General features: G+C 38.9%; 1 protein-coding gene and 1 long non-coding RNA gene across 3 annotated transcripts in view; one reads left to right on the forward strand and one right to left on the reverse strand.

The window, feature by feature from the left end:
* Window positions 1–952: 952 nt before the first annotated feature.
* Window positions 953–24,198, forward strand: part of LOC136838882 (lysosomal proton-coupled steroid conjugate and bile acid symporter SLC46A3-like) — a 129,965-nt gene continuing 106,719 nt past the window's right edge. Inside the window, exon 1 of the mRNA XM_067104572.1 lies at window positions 953–1,096. The gene's annotated coding sequence lies outside the window, so the exon portion shown is untranslated. The remainder of the gene's footprint in view (window positions 1,097–24,198) is intronic.
* Window positions 20,740–24,198, reverse strand: part of LOC136838884 (uncharacterized) — a 270,928-nt gene continuing 267,469 nt past the window's right edge. Inside the window, exons 3-4 of one of the 2 annotated variants that reach the window (XR_010853154.1) lie at window positions 21,424–21,545; window positions 20,740–21,122 (exon numbers count right to left, since the gene is read on the reverse strand). This is a non-coding gene — a long non-coding RNA (uncharacterized lncRNA). Of the gene's footprint in view, window positions 21,126–21,423; window positions 21,546–24,198 lie in introns of both variants that reach the window. The other variant, XR_010853153.1, reaches the window with a different exon arrangement.

The following is a 24,198-nucleotide window of genomic DNA, read 5'->3' on the forward strand; positions in this document are numbered from 1 at the left end:
GACCTCTAGGTTTGGACAGATATACTTTCGTTTGGAAGTTAAAGTAACCGACTACTTCTCAAGAAAGATGACCTCGCTACCTCGCCATTTGCCTGACCGAAAGAGAAAAGTCTTCCTTATCTCAGTTCACCACTTTCCTCATTTGTTCTGTTGAAATTCATGACCATTTTAGTCTTTCTTTTGATAAGTTTTGTAATTTTCTTCTTGTTTTGGTCTTCGTAGATTAGGTTGCCAATTTCACCTTCTTTTGCCTTAAAAAGATTCATATTCTTCAAGTGGCATCGTCCAGGAAAGAACAGAATAACCTAACATTCGTTTTACCCTAAAAGAAGCAAGTTGCAGCATTCGAGAATGGTCTCCCCCCTACCCCCAAAATAAAAAGTAGAATAGGTCTCATTTATGACTGCATTGTGGGTTAGGATATTTGGATCTTTGGAGCCTGAACTGTTGGTGACCTGCAAAGTTAGCAGATGGAACTTGTAAGGAGTCCTGGTATCATCCACAGTCAGTTGCAAAACGACTTGAATTCCTAAATGAGTCAGAGAGCTTAAGATTCTGAGCTATGGGGTTCTTTGTGTAACTACCATACATCAGAAGGTGCCCTTTCAATATCAGCAATAAGTTTGGTAGAACGTAGAACCTTTACCAAAACCTATGACCAGAGCATTTAGCTTTAGTCCATCTCACTTACCAATTATCGATCCGTAACGCCTGGTTTCCGAATCAAGTGGATATTTTTTTATATCAACATCTACAGAGTAGGCATGGGGGAACCACCATAATACCGTTATTGTTAAAAAAAAAAAAAACTCACACATTTCTAATAATTTCACGGCTTTGTACAGGCTAACTAGATCGCTGTTTTTTGCTCACTTATATCAGTAAAGCCCCAGTTTATCACGAAGCGATTACGGTATAATAAAAGGTTATTTATCCATTGTAACCTCAATACTGCTTTTCGTTTTCTTTTGATAACCATTCTCTTTGCAGCTAACGCGCTGGCCACTGAATAGCTGTCTCTTCGATACAATCTCATGTTTCTATAGAAACATTTCATTGCTGACTCGGTTTTGCTAATTTTTACGGTAAAAAAGAGGTAAGTGAATGTGTTCATATCATTTTTCCAATTATTATTATTATTATTATTATTATTATTATTATTATTATTATTATTATTATTATTCAGAAAATTAACCCAATCGGTATGGAACAAGCACACAGGGGCCACTGACTTGAAATTCAAGCTTCCAAAGAATGTGGTGTTCATTTGTAAAAAGTAATAGAAGGTAATGGGAAATACAGAAAGAAGAGATCAATTTAAAAAAGAAAAAAATAAAATAACAAATAAATAAATAAAAATGTAAGTAAATGGTTAAAATACAAGGAATTTGTACTAGGGTAGTAATGCATTGCATCTTCGCTTGAACATTTGAAGTTCCAGTTGCACGACCTCTTCAATACAACGGTGTGAGGAATAAAGGACTTCTGGAACTGAAAAGTTCGACAGCGAGGCACATTCACTGCGTATGGTTGTTGCTGTTCAGCGAATCTGGTTGCTCTCGGAAGGAAATGGGATCAGGGATCGATTGTGAATGTGAAAGATCTCTGCTCATATACAACTTATGAACAAGTGACAAACAAGAGACCATCTGTCGATGGTGCAAGTCACAACTGCCAATATTAGGAAACAGAAACCTAACACCACGAACCACCCTGTCTCAAAGAGATAAACCTCTGGCAGAGGCAGACATCCACACCGGAGAACAGTATTCTACCAAAGGAAGGACAAATGATCTAAAACAAGTTACATTGATTTTATTACTGTTAAACGTGCAATACTTAACTTTCGCGCGGCATTTGCTGACACTCTCATCTGATGTTCTCGAAAGTAAGATAAGAGTGTCAAAAGTTACACCTAGAATAGTTAAAGCTTCAAGCTCATTCAGCAGAGCCCCATCCACCTGAAGGGGAGGATGGGGAGGAAAATCTGTACGAAGTCTGCTAATCGATAATGTTTTCCTTTTGTTGGAGTTAAGCCTCATACACCCTTCATTAATCATTTCTATTGTACAGTGCCGGAGATGCTATTTCAAATGAAAATGAGGCATGGCTATTTTGCTGAACTTGGTTCTTTCCGTAATAATGATTACTTCATGTGAAGCGAAGCCCTTCTTTCGTAAATCAGACAAGTCTGGCTCTGCATGATCACAGATGTATACATCCTGAACAAAGGTAAAAATGTAAGTTTACAGATGAAGATGCATGTTGCAGAATCCAGTTCCAGTTTGAATATAAAATAGTTGGGGAAATATCCGCAATAAGTAATTGCACTTGGTTACAAAAAGTTTAAAAGATATTGTTACAGTAATGGAAAAAGTATTAGTTCTTTGTAATTCCAGTGAGTTCAAACTCGATGGATTCTGGACTTGTTTTTCAGTTTTTTATTGTTATTACAGTTTTCAGTTTTACGATACATTCTTATATATATATATATATATATATATATATATATATATATATATAAACGTATACATATATGTATACTTATATATATATGTATAAAATGAATATACATACTACATACATATATACGTATATGTATATATTAATAAAGATAGGAAATAAAGAATCTCCTCTCTTGAATCTTCCGTATTATTGAGGTTCTCTGTAAAATACACACACACACACACACACACACACACACACACATATATATATATATATATATATATATATATATATATATATATATACTGCACACATATTTATATATATATATATATACATGTGTATATACATACATACACATACACACACATATATACACATGTATATACATATGTGCATGCATATACTATATATATATACACTATATATATATTTACATATATATGTATATATGCACACACACACACACACACACATATATATATATATATATATATATATATATATATATATATATATATATATATATATATATATATATTTATATATATATATATATACTATATATACACACAAATATATATATATATTTATATATATATATATATATATATATATATATATATATATATATATATATAAACCGAAACCAGTGACATCCACACAATGAATGTCGTAGCGTTCATCTATACCTTCGTCGCCTCTCTTTTGTATAATTTTCAGTGATATTGTAGTTCTCCAAATATGTGTTAACTCGTATGACTGAATTCACATGAATATGTCAAGTAATCCTATACCGAGTGTCTTTTTATCAATATTTTTCAAGCTCTTATTCCTTTCTGTAGTCAAATGTGGAACATCTCTGCACATTGAAAGGATCGGTCAGACACCCCTGTCATAACTCGAAGTGCTGTTGCTGGAGGCTCGGTCTATAAATCTCAACAGGCAGTCATTACAAAATGATTAAGACTGAACACATTTTTTATTGAATTATCCTCGGGTGTGGCGGTGCAGATTCGTGGCCTGAGTTCTTTTCCATTTTGCAAAAGATATATTTGAAAGTGAACTACAAGATTCTCCAGGGTTTAATGGACATGCATCAGTGCTACTGGAGAGAGAGAGAGAGAGAGAGAGAGAGAGAGAGAGAGAGAGAGAGAGAGAGAGAGAGAGAGAGAGAGAGAGAGAGAGAGAGAGAGAGAGAGAGGTCCAGTGGTGGAGGGAAGTGTGAATATCATGCGCATATTAATCTTTTTATCTCAAAGCTCATCTACATTATAATTTATTGTAGGGATATTCGGGTACTTTGCCCGCGGGGATCTGGATGATTGCCTTTTTTTCCAACAAAAACTGATAAAACCAATCACAACCAGCAAGACTGCATCGCGCAACGACCGGCATACCAAGAAATTTCTTGAGGCTTTGATGCCACAGGACAGATCGTGTTTAAAGGTCAGTGAGGTCTAGGAATTTCTAATCAGTGATTTTGGCCTTTGTGCTTCTTCTTAGCCTCAATACTGCTTCTTTAAACGTTTTCTCTGCCCCTAAAAAAGTAATGTATGGATGGAATGAATACCTTTTGTCTTCCATAACACCTGTGTAACACAGTAATATCTATATCACTACATGTCTGTATATATGCATAAGTGAAGTTATTCGCCTGTGGGTATATTACATACGTTCCAAGCTGCAGAAGCGACTTCCAGCTAAAGGAAAGGAAATTTTTATGAAGGTTGCCAACTTTTCTAAGATTCGGATGCATGTCATAAGGATAGCTACAAGAGCGAGTAGTTGCCCAAAAAACTGCACCGCAATTCAGGATGCCATGCATGAGGTGGACCAGCAATATACGAAAATTAATAGTTCTTGCAAGCGCCCTTTGGGCATAGGTCCAAATCTTGGTTCGGGTGGGATGAATTATGTAAGAGGAACTTCTTGTGTGATGGATGACACATGCATACCTACACATACATCCATCATGTGTGAATATCGAACACTCCAATAAATGAGAAATGCATTTTTAATTATCGCTGAACAGCGTTCAAGCTGAAACCTCTGTTTGGACCTAAATTCGTTCATTCGTTTGCCTGAACACAATTCTTAGGTTATGGAACTTACTCTAATTTTCCTTATCCTATTTCTGCTGGTGTTTCTCATGCCTGTATTTCGGTAAGCTATAATAAAAGAATACTGCAGCGGACAATTAGATAAGGGAAATGCTTTTCATGGTAAGACAGCAACACTGAACTGGAAAGCTAACTGACCCCAGATTCTCTGTAGAGGTAATTATGGCGGATGGTATATTTTCATCTACCTGGAAACTATTTCCATTACTCTTCATTTGCATATACTCCTCTTGTTCCTAAATAAACATTAATGTCATTCTCTGCAAGGTATATGCAACTTCATAAATTCAAAGTTTTTTTTGGCTTACTTTTCCTTTTCGGCACTGAAGGCACTTCAATTTCTCATTCTGCCTAAACAAGTGCATGTACAAATGCCCTTTACTCTACACATACGAGTCTTTATAATTATGCCCTCGAGTCTTTCAAGGAAGGGAATATTCTGTACAAACCCCCGATCGTAAAGAGATGTGTCTTACAGATAAATAAAGACTGAATTTGAATGGAACTTTTGACCGCTGATCTCCCAAAAAGTGCCTTTACAGCAAAGGCAGGCGCAAATTAATATTGCTAAGAAGTGTGAGCAGCTTTGATTATCCTAGACCTAAAAACTTAATGGCACCTGATATATTAATCATTCTGCTATACATTTTAGCGAGATGAGAATGCTATGACAAAGAATGCGGGTGAGACCTAATCTCTTTACAATGAAGAAATTTTTTGTCAGAAAATATCCAGGACCTCTCAAATCAATGTTTAGCACTTTACTTTTGTTGAAATTCATCCCGTCTGAAGCCTGCGTATAGCAGGTAATTGCTGTTTCAGACTGTTCCAGATTGTTCTAGTTTGCAGCAATTTTTAAAACATAGTGACTTTCCATACATGACAAACTACAGCTTAAACGGGGATAAGGTTTACAGAAGAAACTGACCTACTCTCTCCAAGTAATCTCATTCTCCATGGAAATTGAGGAAGGCATGATCCTTCAGAACATACCAATAATTAAAGGTAATAACCTATGTTGTGCACTGACAAGCGATGGCATTTAGAGGAGAATGAGAAAAAGAAAGAAACAGTCATTGCTATTTGTGCGCTATAATAAACAAGTAAAAAACGCGCCGAAGTTTCTTCGGCGCAATCGAGTTTTCTGTATAAGCGCCACAGCGTACTGAAAACTAGCAAGTAAAAAATGCGCCGACGTTTCTTCGGCGCAATCGAGTTTTGTGTGCAGAGTAAAATCAACGCTACCGAAAATAAATCTATCTTTCGGTGGTCTCGGTATAATGCTGTATGAGCCGCGGCCCATGAAACTTTAACCGCGGCCCGGTGGTGGCACGTCCTATATATCTGCCAGACTCACGATTATGGCTAACTTTAACCTTAAATAAAATAAAAACTACCGAGGCCAGAGGCTTGCAATTTGGTATGTTTGATGATTGGAGGGTGGATGATCAACATAACAATTTGCAGCCCTCTAGCCTCGGTAGTTTTTAAGATCTGGGGGTGGAAAGAAAAAGTGCGGACGGACAGACAAAGCCATCTCAATAGTTTTCTTTTACAGAAAACTAAAAATCAGAGAAGAAAAGGAAGGAATGAAGAATGCTGCGAAAGCTTAGACCTTCCTCTTTGCTGCCAGATCTAGGAAGGCTGAGGCACTGTGGTTTAGTGGATTTCATATTGAAAATCGATTTTGGGTTCATTTTGCACAAGATGAAATACAACGATAAAATAACGGTAATAATGGGAGCTTCTAAGCTCTAAGAGGGGAGATGAGAAAACATGGTTTGCAGTAAGGGGGTCCTAACAGGAGCTCGTCAAAAGAGATGGTGGGGCGATGCTTTAAAGATGAGTTAATCTGGAAGTAGCCGAGAATGTCAGCGATTACGGAAAAAGTGAGTTTTATTATGTGGATCTGCCTAAATGAATATGAAAGCAGTGGTAGTGGGCCCACCATTGTTTAAAAAGGTGTAACTGGATTGAAGAGTAAGGGCAATCTTTTATAAAAGGTACTGTGTCACATTTAGGCTCTCCACACCTAGAAAAGGGAGCATGCACATTTTGGAAAGGAGTGAATAAAGTCATGGCAGGTATATTGTCTCTTAATGAAAAATGAGATATGAGAAGGTTGAGAGTTCCTAGCCAACCATTGTTATTTTTCTTATATTGTTTATTATTGTGTTTATTATTTCTTTTTCGTACTGGGCTGCTTTTCTTGTTGGAACTCTTGGGGGTGCGGCATCCTACTGTTCTAAATAAGGCTCTGCCTGACTAGTAATCGTAATGAGAAATAATAATCTAAATACAATCCTTTGAGTATTATGTTATTAATTTCAGTGAACTAGAAAATCTAAATACAGTTCGTTGTTATGATTTAATACCATAGGGGAATTTTTCAAGGCTAAGTAGTTTTCTGATACTTTCTGATAGTTTCTTAACAACTAAGATTATAATTAATGTAATCTTATTTTGCAGGATCAAGGAAAAATATTTAAGAAGAGAAGGGGAAAGAGGTTATTTTTTTTTTCAAGAATTTGGAGTGAGTGTGACGCAAAGCCCAACTTTCATCGATGGCAGAGGCCGCATCTGATTTAGACACATGGAAAGCAGAGGCCAAATCCTTACAGGGTCAGCTTGCTTTATGTCTAGGTAACAGGATTTGGGATGCCTACAAGTTGCCAGAAGAAACCTCTTACCTTTGGCTGAAAATAGCAACAGCGCTCTATGGACATCCTAATATAACAGAGAATTCTGCAGAAGAAAAGAAGGTGAATCTCATTAGAGACAAATGCATAAAATATTCCAAAGAAGAACCTGATTGTGTGCACATGGCAATCATATTCACGTTTGTGTACAGGAAGGGTGAGATACAAGGAACGGTTCCAGTTTTTAGAGTTAGAAGGCAAATTGAGGCAGACAGTGGTGTTTCCAAATCTTACTTTATAGATCACATGGGAACACACTTCAAAAGCTGGAAACATTATTTGAATAAAAATATATGGAAAATGTGTTGGCTTTGTGTCCCAAAAGGAGGATTCTACAAGTACTGTGATCCAGAATATGTGGAATTCTTGGATCAGAGCAAGAGAGGGAGCTTTGTCAATGCTGTTGGTAAAGGCTGTGAGGCAGCAGAATCCGTAGCAGACAAAGCAATGGGTGTTGGAATGGTTTTAACTTTTATTCCACCAGCAGCCCCTGTAGGTCTTGTAATAGACATAGCTGCAACAGCGTTAAAGTCACTTTCATGGATATACAAGGGTATAAAATGGGTTGGAGGTGGGAAGGATAAAAGCAACTTCAAACCTATTGCTTACAAGGACGAGGAAACCAGTAAAGAAAAAAGGGAGGATGCCGTTGATGGAAATCTGAGTAGAGACTACCTCACGGACGCCGAGATTCAGGAATTTAAAATTCAAGTATTTTTCTTAATGCACACAGTAATTGAATTTGAAGTAAATTCTGCAGATGTCCAAGACTTTTTACATATATTTCGAAGCTATCTTTAACATTTTTGGAAGACTTCAAGGTAAAAGATCAACAGACTCTTTGTCAATAAAAATAGAAAAACATGGAAATGCAGAGATTGCCAAGAAAATCATAACAATTGAAAGCCTGGAGGAGCTCATCGAGGACCTTAAATATGAAAATGAGACCTATAATGAGCCACAAACCACAAAGAAATTCATCCACGATCCTCAAGAGGTAACTGAGAATTCTAGAGATTTAAGCGTTTCAGAGAAATCAGTCATGCATCCTCAAGAATTAACTAAGGAAACCAAGACTCTATACAACTCTGAGGATTTCTTTCAGCATTTTCCTGAGCACCTATATGAAATGTCAAAGGAACCGGTATCGGAACCTTTACAAGCTTCTGCAACTAAAGTTGAAATTAAAAGAAATCATCCACGTGATGTAGAGAAGTTAAGTAACCGTTTCATGGACTTTCTCCCACGGCAACTTACGAACAGATGGCTGATGCTCTTAATTCCACCTGCTATTCTGCTTGTAGCAAGATTACGTCGCAGTTGATGTATGTATGCATGTATATGTATATGTATGTATGTATGTGTTATGTATGTATATTATATATATACATATACTATTATATATATATATATATATTATATATATATATGATTGTTATCACTAATTTTACATGCGTTATCCTAATACTTTCAAATAATCATTAAGGGAGAGAGAGAGAGAGAGAGAGAGAGAGAGAGAGAGAGAGAGAGAGAGAGAGAGAGAGAGAGAGAGTTAACTGTTTGTAGCGAGCAGCTCTTACCCCACAAAGTCGCTAAGCGTTTTTCATTAGAAACAGAAGTTGAATATCGAGAAAAAAGCTAAATGTTAGTAGTATGACCTTTGCCGATCTTGAAAATAAGTAAACTTTGGACAAATATTAATATTCTTTTTTTATGTGCGTTGATTTCAGAATATTCATTATTATCGTTATTAAACTAAGTTCTGTCGTTATCTATCCTGATTAGATTTGTTTTTATTGTTATTGATGTTTCATATGGAAATACTTCCATTTAGGGTTATGTACACAATAAAATAATAAATGAACTGAAGCGTTCGGAATGTGATTGACTTATTAATTCATTAGACGAGCTAACGTTAAAGTCTACATTTTGTAAACTCTTACTCTGTAGCGTCACTGTCTGCTTGGTGAGGTGTTTTTGGTTCCGGTTGTTTATTTACCTTCTGCCAGTCTGTTTATCTGTCTGTTTGGTAAGATGACAACGCAAAATATCATGTAAAGATATTGAAGAAAACTTAGCAAAGGTGAACCTGTTGACTTGCGACCAGTAATAAGGTTTTGGGAAACATAGGAATGTCACTTTTTGGGAAAAGAGGATCTTTTGGTAGGTGGACTGATCTGAAAGCGCGTTTTCTAATATTTTTGGTTATAGTCACCACTGAAAGCTTTCAAGTTCTAAACGTCATTTGACAAACTCTCCTTTTAGGTAGTATTTGAACCCAGAAGTGTTTGAATATTGGAAACACACACACACACACACACACACACACACACACACACACACACACATATATATATATATATATATATATATATATATATATATATATATATATATATATATATATATATATATATATATATACATAGAAGGAGTTATCTTTCCAATTTTCAGCATTCAATTTTGGATCAAGTTTGTTAGTCCCATTTTTCCTCTCCACTTTGAACTTCAACTTACCACAGGCAGGTAAGTTGAAACACAATGGCTTTTAAAGGAACGTGCATATTTCGTTCCCCTTGTCAAGGAGATCGAACCCGAGTCCTCTTGCTGGTGAACCAAGTGACATGAACACTAAACTACTGTAAAGTCGTTCCTTACAAGATCCAGGCATACTATAACGCAAGTTACTTAAAGCTGTGTTTTCATGAAAAGTCAGTGTTACTCAACGTCAAATTTCCTTTCTGTTAAGTCATTGGATCACTTGTGGTATCCAGAAGTCGGAAAGAAATGGACAAAAAAAAATATTTCCCGGGGCAGATGAGGGAAATAGCTACCTTGAATTTAACCACTACCTCAGTCATTTCTTTGATAATGCCTTGCGAGTAAGTAAATATCATTCATTATAAATAATATCGTATTGATTAGCATTTGTATTAATAAAATTCTAAAGAGAAATATTAGAGTATGAAAATTTTTACGGTAATTCAAGAGTTACTCTCTTTTTCGACTTAGTCATAGCCACACTGAGATGCGTTTCATGATCATCGTATAAAGGAAAGAGATACACACGAGTTCGGGACGAGGCTGATTTAATTCTCGGAGACTGATCTCTTTTGACAGGGCATGCGGATGCAAAACTAACGACAGGTAATTGATTTGGTACATGAACGGAAAAATAGTGGCAGGTAAATTTAGCGACAGATAAACACGTGACCACAGAGTAGCTTCACGATTAGTTGTTGAAGCTGGCAGCTACACCAGATTTTGATAGCAAAAAGAAATAAAAAATGCGAATTGATACAAAACCATGCAAATTATTGTAGATGATTGCAAATCGCAATAAATAAACTGAAAATGATACGTATGGTCCAAGTATAAGCTTTAAAGATAACTCCAGTTACAACAGACTATACAACTGTTCCACATCCTTATTAAAAAGATGTCTTTTAGGGTGCTGATAAGGCACTACGTTGCAATAGGAAAGAATATTGTGAATATGAAATTGAATTTTACATTTGCATTTGCAGATGCAAGACAAAACACACAACCATTCCACATACTTACCAGGCAGATGTCCTTCAGGATGCTGCTAATGTACTAGGTTGCCATTTACAAGGATGATTTTGCTACAGATCAAGTTTTTGTGGAGTCTGGACTTGATGTCTGGACTGGGATAGGGGGATGGGGGACTTGTCGACTTCCAGGTAAGTGAGCTTCAGCCTGTCAATAGAGACCCAGCCTTCTTGTCTTTAGAGCTGGAACTTGAATGCCTTTTCTGTTGTTTGAGGATGAGGTAGGGACCCCTGTATGGAGCTGTTGGTAGATGAATTGGGCACTGTTGCATAAGAGTATGAAGTGACATGTCTGGAAGCTTCTTGGTAACTACTACTTCCTCATGTCCCTTTAGGTTTGTGTGCAAGGTCCTCGGAGCTCTTCGCTGGGTTGGGCACTGGCTTTGGTCGAGGGGGGGCGGGTGAAGAACTCACTTGAAACACAGAGCATTTCACTGAATACCATTCAGCAGGAAAGGCATTGATTGAATCCTCTGGCGCAATGCAGAGGCCAAGGAGGACCCATGGTGGTTTTGACTTCCAGTCTGAGCTACCTCATCTTGCAATGAGGGTGGCCTTGTGGGAGTGGTAAGTTCTTTCTGCCATGCTGTTGGCAGCAGGGTTGTAGGTAGTGGAACAGTGAATTTTTGACCCCACTAATTTGACCAAGATGGTCCATATCTTAGGGATGAGGGCTAGTGTTCAATCAGAGCTTAATTAGAGGTTAAACTGTTAGATATGTCATTGTGGCTGACCCAGCCATTAACAAGTGCCTCAGTGCAGATGTGTGAGATTGTTTCTGATGCTGGTATTGCTTCTTGGTATTGTGTGGAGCACTCTGGAGCTGTGAAGGTGTATCTGGGTGGGAGCCACACTTTGTCAATAAGAAAATGGTTGAAACAATGTTGAGGTTGTGGAAATTCTGTGTGGCTGATTAATTTGCTTATTTGGCTCAGTGCCAAATGAATTTTGGTTATTGTCCTTCTGGATGAGTGGGAGAATCCATGGATGAACTCAAATACTTTCCTCTGAAGAACAACTGGCACAAGAGGTTAAGAGCAGCTGGTGCTGATATTGCAGAGGGTAGTACGTCCAGTGCTGCTGGAGGAGACGTCTTCTAACTGAGTCCTTGTTATGGAGGTGTGATAAGCTCTGGTTTCAGAATCTCTGAGTTTGGCATGGTGAACTTATTGTATTTTATCCCCAACTGAACCCTGATGATTTTCATTCTGGTTTTTCCTGTTGGCGATATGTCATATGGAGCATCTGAATTTGGCAATGGTCAACAGTTGGCGTTGTTGGTAGATGGAATATGCATCTTGGTTCTTGGTAAGGGCATGTATAAGTTGGTACATTAGGATGATAGTGGAAGTGTCTAGTGATTACATGAATGCTAAGAGTTCCCATTTTGAAGGGATTGTACCTCTTTTAGGCTGGGTTTAATTTTCTACTGAAACAGCCAATGGGCTGGGGCTTCCACCACTGGCTGTTTATTCTGCTGCCTCCTTGGTGTTGATGCTGTCATCCTTAGTCAGTATGAGTTTGGCACATGGAATGTGGAATGCCAGAGTGGAGGCAGTTGCCAGGACACCCTTGGTGGCTTTGAAGGAGTCTCAATGGGTGGGGCCCCAAGCTAAGGTCTTGGTGTTTCCATTGAGGGCATTGTGTAAGGGAGCAATAATTTGTGTGATGTTTGGCAGGAATTGTATGTAATAGTTTACCAGTCCTGTGAATATCTGGAGGCCTTTTATGGTAGATGGATTGGGATGTTTCCTGATAGCTGATACCTTGAAGGCAAGGGTGCAGGCACTGTTTGTCCAGATTTTATGGCCCAGGAATTTGATGGTGAAGGACCTGATGAAGTTTGTCTGGATGGACTACCAAATTTTTATCATGGAGCAGGAAAAGGATAGTTCTATATGCTTCTGAATCCCAGAGAAGGTGAGGATGTTGTTAATAGCATATGCAGAAGGGGGGTTGGGTAGCTGAGAATGTTGTTCATCAGTCTCTGGAACATGGTCCCAGAGTTATGGAAGCTGAAAGTGGGATAGTTCAAAGTATAGTGAAGGGTGTGATGATCTTTGTTTTTAGGACAATGTTTCTGTGAACCAGGACTTGGAAATACCCCCTTCATCAGGTCAAACTTGGTGAAGATTATTGTCCTGTGGAGGATGGAGGTGATGTCTGTCATGCTGGGGAGTGGGTAGTGGCCGGGCTCCATTTGCTGGTGAAGTTTCCTACAATTCTGATGGGGCACGAGGATCCTTCTGTTTTCTTTACCATATGGAATGGGGAGGTCTAGTGGCTGCAGGCCTTCTGGCAAAGTCCATACATTCCATTTCCTTGAAGACTTTCTTTATAATAATAAGTTATTAAATCTTTCCGTGGGTAGACAGCAGAATCTAAGTAGTCAGTGGGTCTATTGTTTTTATGTGGTGGTATGCAGGTGCTTTCCTGGGAACTTGGAATTTGCTTGAGTCCTGGCATGAAGACATCTGAGCACTCTTTCAGGGGGGTACAGAATCCTGTGGGACCCACTAAAGAGATGGATGGATGCTTGAGGAAACTGGTGAATAGTGTCATCTAGAAGGAAGCAAGGTCCAAAGTCAGTGATGAGTGACACTTACCAGCAGGCCAAAGTGTCAAAGCAATGGCATCTAAACTTTGACAAAAGTGAACTTCCACTGGTATGTCTTCTTCAGTAGGAGGAGGGAGATGATATGGTGGCCATATGATACTTTTGTCTAGGGGCTTGCATCTGTCTTCTGCTGATGTAGGGAGGATTGGCTTCATGGTATCTGTGTCTTTCAGGAACTTCCTGCTGGAGATAGAGTTGATGATGCAGGACCTAATTGAGTGGGTGCATGTTGGGGTCGTGGTAGCCAATGTCACTCTTTTTGGTGACTAATTTACTAATTTTTTTCTCCAGCTGCAGCTAGAGGCAATGTTCTTTTTGTCCTTTCTATTGTGGCTCATAAAGGTGCTTGGTTCTGGTCATCTTGGTTGGTCATCCTTGGCATGACAGATGATGAATGTTGTAGGATGCAAGGCCCTCGGGGCCTCCAGTTGCTCGGTTGCCCTCTTTGGAGGACTACCATTGATGTAACTTCTATGCTGGGATGGGCAGCTCAGAAGTTGGGTGGGTTGCAAAGGAACCAAATTTGTTTTGTGAGGTTGACCTTCTTGGGGATCCCATCAACATTGTGGTCTGGGAATATTAAAAGGAATGCAGCTTTGTCTCAGTCTTCCCTTACTGTCATGTCCCCCAGCAGAGCATTTAGCAGGTTAGGGGTCCCTTTGAGTGCAGTCAAGTAGGGGCAGGGAGAATTTGGGTACTGGGAATTTGTGCAGGTGTCTTATGATATTCTGTCACCATGACCAGTGGGGAGTGTTCAATCTAGAAATTTATAAACAGTTTTATAAGTTAGATTTTTGGGAAAACAATTATTCTTAAAATAATGTTCTAAAAATAGACTCTCACTGTGGAAGGTTGTCCAGTCAGAGGGGAGAGTAACAGCCCTATTAACAAAGGTCATTATAGCATTAATTTTAAAATTATGAAAAAAGAAGTTCAAATAGTTTGTGCATAAACCAGTGAATGTTTTTTTCCTATACAAGCCAGCTTCCAGAGATGTCAGATCCCTAGCAATTTCAGTCTCAAGCTATGGTAACCTATCGCTTTCGTCGTGCTTAATCATAAAATTATTAGGATGAAAACTGTTTTTGAAATTTAAAAACAAGAAAGCATGTTCCTTTCATTTAAAAGTTACTAGCATATCATTTACGTAGTGTTTATTGGTCAATCTATGCTGTAAAAGTACTACGTGGGCTCCATTAAAAGATTACTGAAGGTTCACATCAAGTCTCCAAGTCTCATTGGGGCGTAAGCCATAGAACTCGGGGTACGCTTAACAACACAAGAGTTATTAGTCATCAAAGAAAACCCAACGAAGTACTAAATAACAATTGTAAATAAAAACTTTGAAATTATTGCACAAGTGTCAGATGACTTTTTCCTTTTGATTTGAGTACCTCTTTCAATTAAATAACGGGTACCAGACCTCAACAACCAATTAGCCCCTGTGCCCCCTCATTTGGCCTAAACCCGGTTACTTCTAAATTTCTATTCTAGCTATTTTCATGTCCTTGGTCACTCAGCACTTTCACCTTTAGTTGATAGACTGGTTTTTTAGTTGGTCTGATTTTGTTTATTTGTTAATGTTGATAAGTTTTAGCTTATGCTTATTTATTCTACAATTTTACAGATGTAAATTTTATAGGTTTCCCATGTGTTTTTGACAAGTTTATACCAAAATTTTTAAGTGATTTTTACTGATGTTACTGTTTGTGTATTTTTAGCCTTGAAAATAGGATGAGGCCCGAAACGTGGGCCAACAAGGAAAAAATGTTATCCTTACTATTCTTCATATATATATATATATATATATATATATATATATATATATATATATATATATATATATATATATATATATATATTGTCACAAATATATGCTGCTCTCGTCTCCATGTGCTCTTGCAGCAAGGACGAAAGTTCCATCCACTAAGGAGGGGTACCCCATAGTCTAGGACAGCGAGAGCGAAGTGGTATTGGGACCGCAGCTTTGAGAGAAGGGTTAAGTCAGGTAAAAGTCTTAGACTAGTTGTGGGGTTAACAGGCATGCTAGTAGTCACTTTAGATATCCTTTTCCCAAGAACTATATTCCTTCTGCTGGTCTTAATTGTCTTTTCAGGAATGCTGGCACACCTTTCTCAATCATCATCCCTTCCAGGGCCTGAAGGCCCATAGATGAACAACAACCCGCCAAAGGTGGGATAGCAGGTCAGTTCCCACTCAGCTCTTGACCAGGTATCACCTTTGCCTACTACGTCCCAATTTCCAGGCTGTGGCCTTTATCTTCACTCACAGCCATACTGTAATTAGGGTCAGAAGAGACCTGGGTTACAGGTGTTAATATGAAGACCCACTGGAGCAACTAGCTGTTTTGCAATGGTACACATTGCAATTTTCAGAGTGCCCAGTAAGTCTGAAGTTAGCAATTCTTTTCCCACACACATACCTAACGTAAATCTTGCATAGTAACTTGAAAATCTTTTACAAATTAATTAAAGTAACGGGAACTAGAATACACATTTCATTTTAATCCCTGAGAGCAGAGTTCATTCAGTTTATTAGAGGTAACGAGTCATCCTTATACTACATCCGCTTTTCAGTTAGGAGAGAGAGAGAGAGAGAGAGAGAGAGAGAGAGAGAGAGAGAGAGAGAGATCAAGTTATTCTTATCTGTACGCTATTTTACCAAAATGAATAAGAAGGCATGGTTTGTAATTGTGTGAGATATTATTGAAAGATAATCTTGCTTTTTTTCACTCATCCCACGTGTAGTACTGTTAATTTGTATATGCATTCATGTCACAGTTACTTGTATAATTTTCACACACTTTTCAATTAAGCACTTCAGGCGACTGAGCGGGTACTCTAGCCATTTCTTAAAAGAAAAGAACGCACCAACATAAAAATCTCTCACAAGTGGGTACGTTCAAGACTTACTTATACCGTAAGCAATAAATTGCACATTTGAAGTGCACATCCAAGTTTTCCTCCCTCCGAATGAAAGGAAGCTGCATCATGAGTACCTAGGAACTAGGTGCCCACAAGTGCGAACTAAGGGATTTCCCTTTCACAGTGCCTCTGATCTGGTGTACTGTCAGTGAGTATGTAAGAGGTGCAAAAGAAACGAGCAGGTAAAAGTTACTGCTGGTTTATTACAGATTCAGGCAGTTTATATAGCGGCTGACTGGCGCCGAACCGTGGAAGACAATGACATTGAGCGTGACCTGAGGTCAAAAACAATTAACAATAATATACGGCGAACAAGTACAATTTACAATACAAAAACATACAGAACTCCAATATGGATACAGTCTTGATGCCTGCGAATAAAGAAACATACGATACATAATTTGTGACAGTTGGACAAATACACATAAAGTTGAAATGGTAGAAAATGCGTGACCTGGCACGTTAGGCGTGACAAATTGAGTGCGAAGAACATGGGAAGTCACCAAAGAAAACTTGCTCTGCGGAGACTTAATTAATGACGCCTTCGAAGCACTCCGCTGACGTCGATGTGGTGACTTTACAAGTAACCTACCTGAAGTGTCTTACCATTTCTTTTTCTCTTACTCATCGTGTGCGCTCTGCTTCAGGCAGAGTGCCATTTTCTTTAGTACAATTGGTCTGTACTGCAAATTAGTGTTGTCCCTCAGAATACACCAGCACCCCAGTGCCACCAAGAAAGAGTCCTTTGTTAATACACAAGCCACAATTGTGAATTGAAACAGAGTTCCAACAGTAGAGTGTTCACCCATAAGGTTTTGCTAACCAAAGACCGCTACATCAGTGTGACCTTTGAATGGCACACTCAGCCACAGTGCATGTTATTGAAAGGTGCCATCCCATCAAAGTGTCACCAAGGTTAAGGGACACTTCCCAAAATCATTTTAATACTTCCTAACCTACCAGAACCATGTCAGCAGAACAGTACCAAGCCTTCATGAACATAGGAAAGGAGGTGGGTCTCATGGGAAAAGAGCTCACCAAGTGGGCACAGGAAAGGCTAGGTGCCTCACTAAAAAGGGAGAAACAAGAAAGAGAGGCACAAAGACAGTAAGAACTGGAAAAAGAAGAAAGACAGAGGAAGGAGAGAGAAGAACAAAGGAAGTATGAGCTAGCTCTAAAGGAAAAGGAGACTGAGCTTGAGAAAGCCCAACACGACAGTGACACAGCTCTAGCCCAACAACAAGCCACTGACCCCATACCTGCCACGCCTAACCCTCCTATATCTAGTATCAGCTCACTGATACCAAAGTTGACTTAAGATGAGCCAGAGGCATGGTTGGAGGAGGTAGAAGCGCTTTTTGCAAACTACAGTACCACAGAGACGGAGAGGGCCTTACTTCTCTCCAAGCGTATGGAAGGTAAAGCAAAGGCCACCCTCTGCTCACTGGATTGTGGTACTAGGGGAAACATGGAGGAAGTTAGGAGGGTAATTACTAAGGCCTATGAGATAACCCCGGAGAAATGGATAATAAGGTTTAGGGCTCTCCCAAAGGAAATCGGTCAGACTTGGGCTGAATGGGCCTATCACAAGACCCTAGCTGGTCAGTGCTGGCTCAACTCCATGACATGCACTAAGTTCAAGAACCTTATTAACAGGATGACAGTGGAAGATTTCTTCCAGTGTGCTTCTGGGCCCCTCACTGTGTACCTCAACGACAAGAAACCAAAAACACTCATGGAAGGCTGCCATATGGCTGTTAGCACCCTTGCTTTGGCTGTCGCAGCTGCCGAAGTAGGGAGCCCTCCAGTAGACTCTAGGGTTACCTCTGACTTCGCCCCCAACGGCACTTCTGGCCTTTCCCCAAAGTTGGTGCCTTCATCATCTCCTAGGAATGTCATAGACAGACCTTTGAGGAACCCAAAGAAGAAGAAAAAGGGGCAGAAGAGATCCAATTAGCCTACTAGAGCCAAGAGTTCTCCTTGGCACTTGTTGTCCTTGGGGCACAGTGCTTTTCCATCACAGAGTGATCCTGGCACTTACCCAGAGAAAGCAGCCTGAGTGATTTCTGATTAAGTAAACCCATACATAAGATCATGTAAGTAGTAGTAGTAACCTTGTAATTGAAACAGAAAGAATTTGTTAACAGAGTAATAATAATAATAATAATAATAATAATAATAATAATAATAATAATAATAATAATAATAATAATAATAATAAAAACATTATTCCATATATCAGAGCTATTGAGCTCATGGCACGCTTGGCACAGTGCCTCATTCAGTAAAGTATACCAGGCACCCAAAGTCCAGAAGAGGTTGCTTGGGTATCTTGCTCATAGGTTCTACTACCAAGTCGATAAGATGGAGTGAGTTAGAGCTGATCTCTAGCCTCGCAAGCTGAAGGACCTGTTGTAGTCACTCATACATGATGTTGCAATCATCAACCCTTCAGGTTGCTTATTGATTAACATGTTTGTGTGTATCATAGCATAAGAACTTTTGTAATTTTGTAGCAATGCTGCATTGTAGTCAGGTCAATTAAACTGGAGCTGTGGCAGTCTGATAATATGTCATGTTAATGATAAGGAACAACTATAAATGTAAAACTTGCCTAGGAATACATTTTCACTGTCGTTAGAGATAAAGTACCTGCTGACACCTTGGAATTAGTGTTAGGGAACTTAAGTTAAGCAAGCTAGTGAAGTTCATAGCCCCATCCTAGAGGTTAGGTACATCACCTTAGTTATCCACATTGCATGGGCAAGACCCATTGAGGGAGGTAAGTAACGTAACTGAGATGAGCAGCTTGTTTTGGTACAGGACTTCATGCCTGAATGGGAGTGAATGCTTGCTTAAAAGGGGGAGCTGTCACAAATGCATGCTGCTCTAGTCTCTATGTGCTCTTGCAGCAAGGATGAAAGTTCCATCCACTAAAGGGGGTTACTCCATAGTCTAGGACTGTGAGAATGAAGTGGTATTGGGATTGCAGTTTTGAGAGAGGGGTTAAGCCAGGTAAAAGCCTTAGATTAGTCATGGGGTTAACAGGCATGCTAGTAGTCACTTTAGATGTCCTTGCCCCAAGAACTATATTCCTGTGATCTCCTTTCTGCTGGTCTTAATTATCTTTTCAGGAATGCCACCACACTTTCCTTAATCCTTGCCACCAATGGGGCTTGAAGGCCCATACATGAACAACAACTCGCCAATGGTGGGATAGCAGGTCAGTTCCCAATCAGCTCTTGACCAGGCATCACCTTTGCCTACTACATCCCGATTTTCAGGCTGTAGCCTTTGTCTTGGCATACTTGTCATAATGTAATTAGGGTCAGAAGAGACCTGGGCTACAAGGTGCCCCAGCAGTGCTAACATGAAGACCCACTGGAGCAACTAGCTGCTTTGCAATTGTGCACATTGCGATTTTGGAGTGCCCAGTAAGTCTGAAATTAGCAATAAGTGCCAGTTTCTGTTCCTCTCACTAAGTCTCTCATTTCCTTTCCAAGATTTCCTCTCCCAAAATTAAAATCCCTTGCTAACTACTAGTATGTGCGTTCCCCATATGAATTAAATTTATTAATGAAATAATCCTTTGCTCACTGACACAGAGTAAATCAGCTCTCCATTGTGAAATATTATTGCAAGCGAGAGAATCTTTTATGTACGAGTTCTTATCTGAGAAATCTATTTCCAGAGAATGTCATCTGTTCAACCTTGCATTCCTGCCATCCATCTTGCTTGGAAGAATCCTGCCTTATTGCAGCAGGCTATGCAATGTGCAACATTCCAGAAATTATTAATTGCAAACGAGTCCCCAAAGGAGACCCAGACTCCGTTGTGTTATAGACTGTAGCAGTAATGTATCTACTGTAAGCAGAATCAGTATTTTGAGGTGCTGTTAAGTCTACCAGTAACTTTCTTTGTTGAGAGCTAAATCAGTATTTCTTTTAATTGAATTCCTTATGTTGCGTGCAATGAAGTAGTACCTTGTACTGATCAAAGTTTCCAATTGGCGACCTATCATTATTCTTACACGTGAGTTTTTATATTTCATGTATTATTTGGTATTTACGGATGTTCGTGGTGAGTGCAATTTAGGCTTATCCTAATAATTATCTAATTAATGTAATTAAGGATGGACAACTATATACACACACACACACACACACACATATATATATATATATATATATATATATATATATATATATATATATATATATATATATATATATATAAATACATATACATATACATATATACACACATATAATATAAGGAAAAAATAATATAAATTTATACTTTTATTTTGTTTAATATTCAAGAGCTTGCTGAAAGAGCTGCCATTTTATGATGACAACGGCTGTACCCTATGGTGTCAAATACTGCTGCCGTTCTTTTTTTCTTGGGTATGAGTACCGTCAGATAACTTATAATCAGTCAGCCACTCTTGGAAATAAGTTCATGCTGCAATGCATCATCTTAGCTGCTGCTGGATGGGCTAAGTATTGTCCAGTGGAACACGCTTCTAGGCGTTAATTCTGACGTCTCTTGCCTTTGTTTTTCATGTCGTTCAGCACCTGCGACCCCAAGATTGTGTTCAGGATCTCAGAATTCCTCTTATGGACGATGTATGAACTCTTCGCTCCTTTTGGGTAGGACAAGTGGCAGGGAACCAATATCACTGGCGCATATAGATCGTCGCTATTCTGTTCCATAAACTGCTAGCGTGACGATAAAGTTACTTATCAGTGCAATGACAAAATTGTCAGATGTAATTGATTACAGTCTGGGTAAAAGATAGCAGAAGGTTTAGTTTTTCGGGAAATGATCCAAGTTTTTTAACAGGAAATAATATGAGGAAAAATTATCATAAGCAACATGGAAATAGATAAGGGTAGATTAAGTTTTACTCATTATTCGAAAAGCACTAGCGCCGTTTCTTTAATCGTCAATCTTGAGTCAAAGTATTGCAGAAGGCAGAAAACAATTATATTTTCATCACAAGGAATCGTATCTAACCTGAGATTGAAGCCTATCGTCAGAAGGCCAACAGGAGATGTGGGAGGACATCACTAAAGCTAGCGACAACGTTACGATGAACGAGATCACAATGCCGGAACCACTACTCAAGATTTTCATTCCTGAAAGAAGCGAGTCTAGTTCATGTAAGACGAAGGCGTCTTGCCTTCCTTGTAAATATTTATGATACACAAGATTTTTAAATAATGAATACAGGAATAATCAAAGCTTTGAGGTTAAGACTTTAAGATTAGTATTAAATAATACTAACTCTGCTGGGCACCTCTTACACCATCAAATCCGTCAGTCAAGCGGCAACCCCTTCCAACATTGTGCTACAGAGAGATAGGTCGCTTTTTTCCCCATCGGTTAGTCCGTTGACAGCAATGCCTAACCAAGGTCCGGCTAGTGCCATATCCAGGAATTCCTAATTCTTATTTATATGAAACTGAACTTATTTTTGTATTTGAAATCATTATGCGACAGCTAAAGATCAACAAAGGAAAATATCAAGCAAACAACCTTTTTCTGTATCTCTTATCTTATGCACTGGTTACTTATCGCCAAAATCTTTCTTCCATTGTCTTCCCTTATCTTTTTTCGTTGTCTATTGAAATTTTAAATATTCCCATGCGAAATAATGTTTGATCCATTCTTGAGGTTAATATAGTGGTTAATGAAGGAAAGCTGAGAATCAAATTTGTTCAACACTGAGAGGCTTTCGCTGGCGGGTGGACGGTTCCCGAAAATAGAAAAGGTAATGATCACTGCCACATTCTTAACTTAATTGGTGGATCGTGGACCAAAGGCCCTGCAAGCACAGTGCTAGTCACTACTATCATGCAGACACTCTTGCTTTCCGGGTGTTGAGGTGTTGAGGCCATTCCATACCTCTTCCACCCAGCACATTATAGATCTTGCTCTCCTCCTCCTCCTTTCTAATGCTCCGGAATCGCCAATTCTATTCTCCAACCTTCCCTCCTCCATTCTTTCTACGTGACCTAACCATGACCGAATAAAATCATAAAAATAAAATTTTAAGAATAAAATGAGGCAGGCACCAGGTACCTTATAAGACTACGAGATTTGAAAACCTGTTATATACTACAGTATTCCTTGATAACTTTAGGATACTTCCAAAACTTTAATGAAATACCAGGTATAGTCAATATTTTGGACATGTTTAAATTGCTGGTAGTTTTCATTTGAAGTAGGGATACTGGGATAACTCACCTCCTGAAGAGAAAAAGCATTTCAAAATAAAATAACTTTGGTACTCACTCGCGCGGTTAAACTTCGAGGAATGGATTCGCTTCCAAACAGGTGGAGAAGCACAGAAAATCATTCTCAACTACGGTTTATATAGTCGCGTTCTCTTACAAACCCCCCGGACCCACCACATTCATGCACTTGCCCACATCGTCCTCTGGTTCTCGTCAGAGCTTTGTTTCCATTCTCAGGTGCCACCTGAGATTCTCCGGCTTGGCATGCAAAATGAGGCTTCTATTGACTGACCATCATATGTTCCACTGGGATCACATTTGGAAGGAGTCTCCAAATGCGATTACTGTGTGTGGTCGTGTTTCAGCTACACAGAGAAGAGTATTCTGTGCTTAGAAAATAAGTCAAGATGCGTTAAGGAGGCGTCATATTCGTCCAAGCAACAAAACTTCGTATAAAATAAAACGTATGTTGTCCATGGAAATTGACCTTTCACAGGCCTCATATAAAACAGTCAATCACATTTGCCAATAGATTTTATTGTTATTTGGGAGATGAGGTCAACTGTGGAAAATAATGCCCTTTTCGTCCTTAACTATATGACGGATATTTGTTTGTATGAAATCAGGTAGTGTGTATGTTTATGTATGAGCAAGAGAACATGCTGCCCAATACTATGAAATAAAGGACGGAGGCAGGGGGTGGCCGGATGAACGAAAGGGCGCAAAGGACTTTCCTCTTGTTCTTTCTTTAAGCAAAATGCTCATTGTTCGGCAAATTTACAGATCAGATAATGCAAATAACGGTCAGTAAAATGACCGTCTTTGCAACAGCCGGCGCCCTTTCTCTCTCTTACAGAAATGCATATCAACAGTCATTTACGAAATGAAATAAATGAGCAAAATACGTAACCTAAGTAAAAGTGAGGGAATGAGTTGAACAGTTTGAGGAAGTTTTATAGATAAGAACTACTTAAAATAAAGTATGGCTTACTCGACGTTCATGGATTTTCAAGAATTTGGTGTTTATTATATTTTATTGATTCGTAAACAAGTGGATCAATGAACTTATACAGTAAGTGGCACGTCAGACCAAAGTACAAAAATCCATATATCCAAGAATTATGTATGTGAAAAACATGTCAGAGTCCTAGTGATAATAATGTAGACCTTGAGTGCATGATTCAAAAGACGAATAAGTCACGGTCTGCACGGCGATACTCGAAGGATTTCCAAATCATCTGAGAGAATCCGCTCTGAATCTTAAGCAAGCGAGTTTCAGGTGTTTCTTTATGGTCATGTCTAGAGCATTTGGATCCGGGAGACCTGGGTAAAAAAACTTGAATGTATTGGAAAATATGACTGACTTGAATTTGGGGTTAGGGGATTTTTGATGAACATTTTCCCCAAGTATAAGAGTCGGGAACTTACCATCAGAGTGGGGACTAAATAAGCACTTGCAGACCCAGCAGTTTTAAACGAACTAGTTTTCTGTTAAAGAAAACTACTGAGATGGCTATTTGTCTGCCCGTCCTCACCTTTTTCTGTCCGCCCT

The sequence above is a fragment of the Macrobrachium rosenbergii genome, chromosome 5 (assembly GCF_040412425.1).
Source record: "Macrobrachium rosenbergii isolate ZJJX-2024 chromosome 5, ASM4041242v1, whole genome shotgun sequence".
NCBI lineage: Eukaryota > Metazoa > Arthropoda > Malacostraca > Decapoda > Palaemonidae > Macrobrachium > Macrobrachium rosenbergii.